Source organism: Poecilia reticulata, linkage group LG9 (assembly GCF_000633615.1).
Source record: "Poecilia reticulata strain Guanapo linkage group LG9, Guppy_female_1.0+MT, whole genome shotgun sequence".
Classification (NCBI taxonomy): Eukaryota; Metazoa; Chordata; class Actinopteri; order Cyprinodontiformes; family Poeciliidae; genus Poecilia; species Poecilia reticulata.
In genome coordinates, this window is record NC_024339.1 from 25,382,048 (window position 1) to 25,388,679 (window position 6,632).

A 6,632-nucleotide genomic window follows, 5' to 3' on the forward strand; every position below is an offset into this window, starting at 1 on the left:
TTGTGTCGTTAGTTCTCTTGACATAATAAGTTCCCCGGGGTTTATCTCGACACGTTATTACTTCTGCATTTCTCTGAGTAGGAAATTTTGAGGGGATAAGGAAAGGAATGAACAGAGGTGTTGGAATAGACAATATGATGAGACGGGAGGAACATCGGGATAGACTGTACACCAGCAGTAATGAGAAAAACTCAGAGGATGACTAGTTTTGTGGAATAAATTTTCATCAATAAATGGTCATTAAATTTCAGGTGTTTAGCTTATCACTTCCAAACAATGACAAATTATTTTGAAGGAAAGACTTCTTTCCATTCTCATAGAGTGAAATATAAAACCAGATTTCTGATAACAGAACAAGTGAGTTTTGTAAACTTTTTTTTATGTTTTTGGCTTTGTATATTAAGTATGTTATTGATCAACTGAAATGTTTGTTCTGTAAATAATTACAAATATTAAATTATGGGGGGGGGTCTAAGGATTGTGTGAGGTCCACCCAGTTCTGCGTTATTTATTGCTGAATTATAACCCCAACAAAGCTGAAACATTCCAAAGTTTGTACAAATATCTGTAACCAAAACCATCAGTGTGTTTTCAGACAATAAGGTTGTGAGGGGCTTGACATAGCTCTTGCTTTGACTCTTCACGACATGCATATTGTAACATGGTGAGGAGAAAACTTTTCATCAGCCATCAGTTTACTTTTTTTTGACTCTACTTTCTTTTCACATCTTCTTTGCAAAACGACAAAGAAAAATGTTCCCTGTTGTTTAGCTTTATGACACGTTGACACGTTCACTGCTTATTTACTCTGCTGTATATCGTCCATTATAGAATAATGGTCCGTTTGGTGTTTCTTTGCTCTCAGAGCTGAATTGTACCCCTTTAATCAGCTGTGGCGAGATATTTGACCTCCTCTGCATCACTGCCAGGAGTCATGAAAGAAAAGAGCGTAATTGACGAAAGGAGGAGCGATATTTAGACTAATGGAACAGACCGCAGGTGTAACAATACCTTCTGCTTGTAATAAATGATGTCCGGCTTCTTAAAGACAATTCTATTACCTCTACAGTTATGTGCGATCTGTCTCTGTCAGGGAAATGGATATGCACACATGTTACCAAATCGGTAGTCAAGGTTCTATCAATACGGGCTGATCTCAAGATTTATGCCACTGCTTTAGAGGCTGGCAGTCAGTAGCTTTTTTTTTTTTTTTGACAAATTTCCAGCTTTCTCTCCTGGTTTAAAATTAAACAAATTTAACACACATATACACTGCATTCTTTAGTTGTTTTTGCATTTATCACATTAATTTCTTTGCACTAAATTGTTTTATTGTTTTTGGTCAGATTGTGGAAAAAAGTACAATATTTCTATTACCCTAAATCTTTGATGGACGACTGGGAGCCATTACTTTCTCTTGGAGTCAGCAGAACTTTCTTCACTGAGCTGCCTTTTGCAGACACCCATCACTTCTACCCATTCCGGGGTTGAAACCTCAAGATACCTTTTATTCCAGTCCAGGGCTGAATGATGTGTACTGGCAAGAGAAGCCCATTGCTTCATTTTTGTTTGTTTTTTTTCTTGTATTATCCTCTGTTTCCCTCCTCTTTTTCCTGTTTCTTCACTTTTTTTCCCAATGCTGCTCTGTGCTTGCCGCTATGAGCATAAAACCTAAGTCGATGAGAACCAGGAGTGTATGGATCTCAGCGAGGGTGAGGAAGATACCTTCTGTGAGCGACATAGAAGTTAGTTAAATTACATCAAATCCTAATCCGAGGGGGGTAGCAAGTAGTTATTTTCTTAAACCATCCTAAAACTTTACTTTTAGAAGTAGTTTTACTACACTTTTCCTTTTACTTTTACTTATATTGTAAAGTATTGCTACTCTTGCGTTTCTATTTATAAAAATGTAAAAACTGTGTGTAATTTTCCTCCACTTCATGACTATGCACTGTTTTGCATTCATCTATCAAACTGAATTCCCAGAAAATACATTAGTCTCTGGTTGTAATGTGACCAAATTAGAAAAAAACGTCCAACTGGTATAAGCACTTTTGCATAAATGTGCAATTTGTGCCAAAAACTACTTTATTTTTTTGGTGAATTTGTCACCATGTGGAGATATCTTGTACCAACACATGTGCCTTTCTAAAACTTTTTAAAATCTTAATTCCCACTAACAACCAACCATTTTCCATTTTCCTTCTGAGTTCCACCTGATACTTTTCTCCCCTTCTGTGAGTGTCCAAACACTTGAATGGGTGAGACATTTTAGAGAGACCTTGAGTGAAGCGCAATAACCTTCCACTTGTGTCTACACTAGAGGGGAGAAAATAAAAGCAACAAAAAAAAAAAGAGAAAGAAGCTTTAGTCGGCAGAGGCTCGAACATCTGGAAACCAGCAAAACACCTAAAGCTGCCTTGATTAAGATCACACTTTTTCTCTGAAGCCATGACGGAATGAGACCTAAAAACAGCCGTGCTTAGAATAACACGCCAGCATATTAAAACAATAGCTTATTAGATAAGGGTGAGCACAAATTCTCTTGCTTAGCTGAGGCTGTGATGTCCTTTCGGTCTGCCCCCATCCGTAACTGTGCAAGTCTTGTTTTCTTCTCCCCTCTTTAGCTAATTTGTTTGTGGACCTTTTCAATTCTCATGATTTCATCTTAAATTTGCTTCTTAAACCTTGACCTCCCAGTTATTATTGTCAAGTCCTGTGGGCCGGAGTGCAGGCTGGGTGGCCGAGGCCAGAGAGGCATGAAAGAGGAAAAGCTCTGCAGACTCGTTGGGATTTGTTTACACAAACTGGAAGCTTTTTTGTGGGAGATAAAAGTTAGTAACAGCGGTGAAGTGCTTTTTCCCATCGACTCTGGAATCCTCCTCACATCGACCCTTCTCCTGTCACTATAACAGATGTTTGGTTTGGGGAACTGTAAACGCTGTCTGCATTTCTGATCTCTGTTATCTCCCTGTGACTTGTAACTCTCCAGGCGTCATAATAAGACTTGGCATGGACTTTGTATCCACTGACAGAGCAAACACTTAATACTGTGATGAGTGGAACGAGCGACATACAAACGTTAATCTCCAGAGATGGATATAGGAGTAGATGTGAGTTATGGTGCTGATGAATTTACATGCACTCGTTATATGCTCGAATATCACAATGATTTAGAGCTTTTAAAGAGGCATTCCAGTTGTTTTCTTTGTCGGGGTGGAGTGACAATTCCCAGAACAACAACAAATTAAATAAATAACAAACAAACTTGAATAAAATTGTGAGAGCAATAATTAAGTTCATTGTGAATTTTCTCTCATGCAGTCAAAATTCAATATACAGCCTCAAATATATGAATACACTATTTTTGATTATTATTATTTATTGTCAAATTATTCTATGCTTATTTCCACTGAGTTGTAAGCATGGCGATGGAAACATCAAGCTGAAAGTTTGCATTGGTGCCAGCAGCACTGGGATATTTTACAAAGTGAATAGAATAATGAAGAAGGAAGACAGCATCCAAATTCTTCAACTTCCTTACAATCCAGCAGTTAAACGACTGAAGCTTTTTCTCAACTTAATGTAACAGAACAATGCTTGGCATGGTTAAAGCAGATTAACGTTGAACTGAACTCAACACATTTAAAAATATGTGGACCACGCTTAAAAGAGTGGTACTGCCTGTCAATTATAGAGAGGCCAAACAGAAACAGAATAATGGAGGTCGCCTGTTAATGGCTTCAAAAACATGTTTTTCTGCATTTCCCTAATTGGCATTGTATTGTGCGGATTAGAGAAGATCCCCAATAAAATCATAAAATCAAACCTGTGCATCCAAGTCTATTGTTTACACGTCTTTGAAGTTGTTTGCAGTATAATCATTACACCCTGGAAAAAAAGGTTCAAATGCATCATTAAAAGAGGCTGGGAGTGAATAAGAGTTAATTGTTGACGACCCGATTTCACAGAGACATGACAAAATCAAGCTTTCTGCCTGTGACCCATTGTTTGTTCACATAAAGCTCTACACTGTAATCCCTTTTGTGTTCAATTAATCAAATTACTGCTGTTTAAACTTTGCACCACACACCAATTTGTAAAACCTGCCTACATAAGCTGTCTGTATCTCTGTTAGCTCAGCCTTTGGGTTTTTGCCTCCTTCCCAATCACCTCCACTACCGAACAAGCAGACAGACAGACAGAGAGAGAGAGAGGGAAGCTGGGAGGGAGGGTCAACATCAAATGTGATGAATGCCTTTCTACGGAAAAAGCTGCACGGAATGTCCTTGACTTTAATCAAAACTATTTGTTTTTGGGGCGGCTCGTCTGTTGTCTCATGCGCTCATGTCCACTGATAGCCTGACATTAATGACACCATAAATCAGGGCCAAGTGACGGCAGGGTTTTTGGTAATGTTTCAGGGCTGTTGCAGAGATGGCGGTCATTGAGGAATATGAGGAGGAGAGTGAGAGGTCTGTTGGAATTCCAGATTATGTGGGGGTTAACTAGCCCCTCGAGAAAGAAGGAACAAGATGTGAAGCTAAGCTGTGCAGGAGCCAAGAGAACCAAAGCAAAGCTGTTTTTACATGCATATCATTCATCGGAGACGCAAGCTACATGATTGTATTTTGTTCTCAATGCTTAGCGCACGGACGCAGAAAGAGAAGTGTAGATGAAGCAAAATAGAGGTTTTCACCAAAACTAGATAACCATATTAACATCTCAAAGAGCAGCAGTTGTACCGGCATCAAAGTTTTAGGCCAAACCCGACTGATAAGACTCATTCTGTGGAGATGAGAATGTCATAAATCCTTTCTGTACATCCCTCATCCTTTGCTTTAATAGTCTGCTCACATAAACACGCTGGCCCTCTTCCTGGGCCAAGATCTAAACAATTCCAGCTTGATTGATTTGACAGAGACTGTAAGATAACTGCTCCTCGGCCAATGCACCGTGAATAGGGAGGCCCTAAAACCTTTGTGCGTTAGGGATGGGCCAAAAAAACACTGCTACCCATTTGTATGTTTGAATAGATGGGAAAGGCTGAACAGATGTTTGGTATTTCTAAGGGTCAGGAAGTGTAACTCTATCTCAGATAGTTTGGACTCCAGGCATGGGGATGTTTTATTTTGGGTCAGTGTGAACTTTCACACCCCAAAATCATTCTGATACGTTGCTGGTTTCAATTTGGAGTTGCGTATTATTAACCACGGTGGCACTGTTGCATTAATAATTACTGGCATAAAGAGTCTGATGTTTATTATCCCTGACTTAGAAGTGGTAATGGTAATCAATTTGTCAAAAAAGAACTTTGAAGATGTCTCGGCATAGTGAGTGTGTAAGTATTCGTATCACTTGAACTGTACAACCATGAACCTAAATATATTTGATAGGAATGTAATAAACATAAGGTAGCATTTAAAGAGGCAGAAAAATGATAAAATTAGGATTATCTTTCCCCCACACGTCCAAGACGATTGTACACACTGACATTTTTGCTCACTTTTTTTTTTTTTTGCATATTAGGATCCCAATAATGTTGCATTTAAACAGTGCAAATGATTATCAGTTGAGTTTAGGTGTGGAGTTTGACTGGGATATTTTAAAACATGAATAAATCACAGCTGTATATTTAGGCTGGATCTACAAAGTGGCAACATCTGTCCCAAGACGTCTCTAGCCTCCGTTTCTTCTCGGATTGTTTTTTTCACATCATCTCAAGCTTTCCTATCAATGCTGAAGAAAAGCATCGGTGCTGCCACTGTTGTTTTACCATGAGTACTATGTGTTTAGGGAGCTATGTAGTGATTTTTTTTTTTCCATTCATAAAAAACATTTCATGTAGGCCAAAATGTTTTTATTTTTCTTATCTGTCTGGACAACCTTCTTCCACGTGATTACTTTACCCCCTTTACCTTGATGTAACTTGCAAACAGGACATCTCATAGCTTTGTTTCAACAAGGGTTTTCTTCTCGACACCCATTAACACCAAATTTGTGCACAACTAATAACTAATAGTTGTCCTGTCCATTTGTTTTGTGGATCTCTGCAGCTCCTTCAGAGTTATCACTGGCTCTCTTGGCTACTTTTCAGTCTCCTTTTCCACCTCTTCAGTGTAGGTACATAGCCATGCTTTGGTTGGTTTGTAGTCGTCATAAATACTCTTCATTTTGGTTGATGGACCGAACGATGCTGCATGATATGTTCAAAACTTAGGATAGTGTGCAAAACCTTGGCCCTGTTAGATTTTCCTAACTGTATCCCCAACTTGTCTGGAATTGCTGTTGGTTCACAAGTCCTCTCCAACAAACCTCCAAGACATTCACAAATCAGCTGTGCATATACTTCCATTAATTAAATCAACCACAGATGGTCTGTACTTACTAATTAGGTGAGTTTGATATTTTTTGGCTACATGGTATTTTATTTGGAGGTATTAAAATAAAATGATGTGTGTACAAATGCACAATTTGTCACACTGCAACAAAATGCATTGAGATCGGTGATTGTAGTGTGACGAAATGGAAAAAAAGTTCAAGGGCTATCAATGCTATTTGAAGGTGCTGTATACTCATTGCAACTGTTCCAGATTGAAGCCATACCTCTTAACATTTTTTTTTTTTTTTTT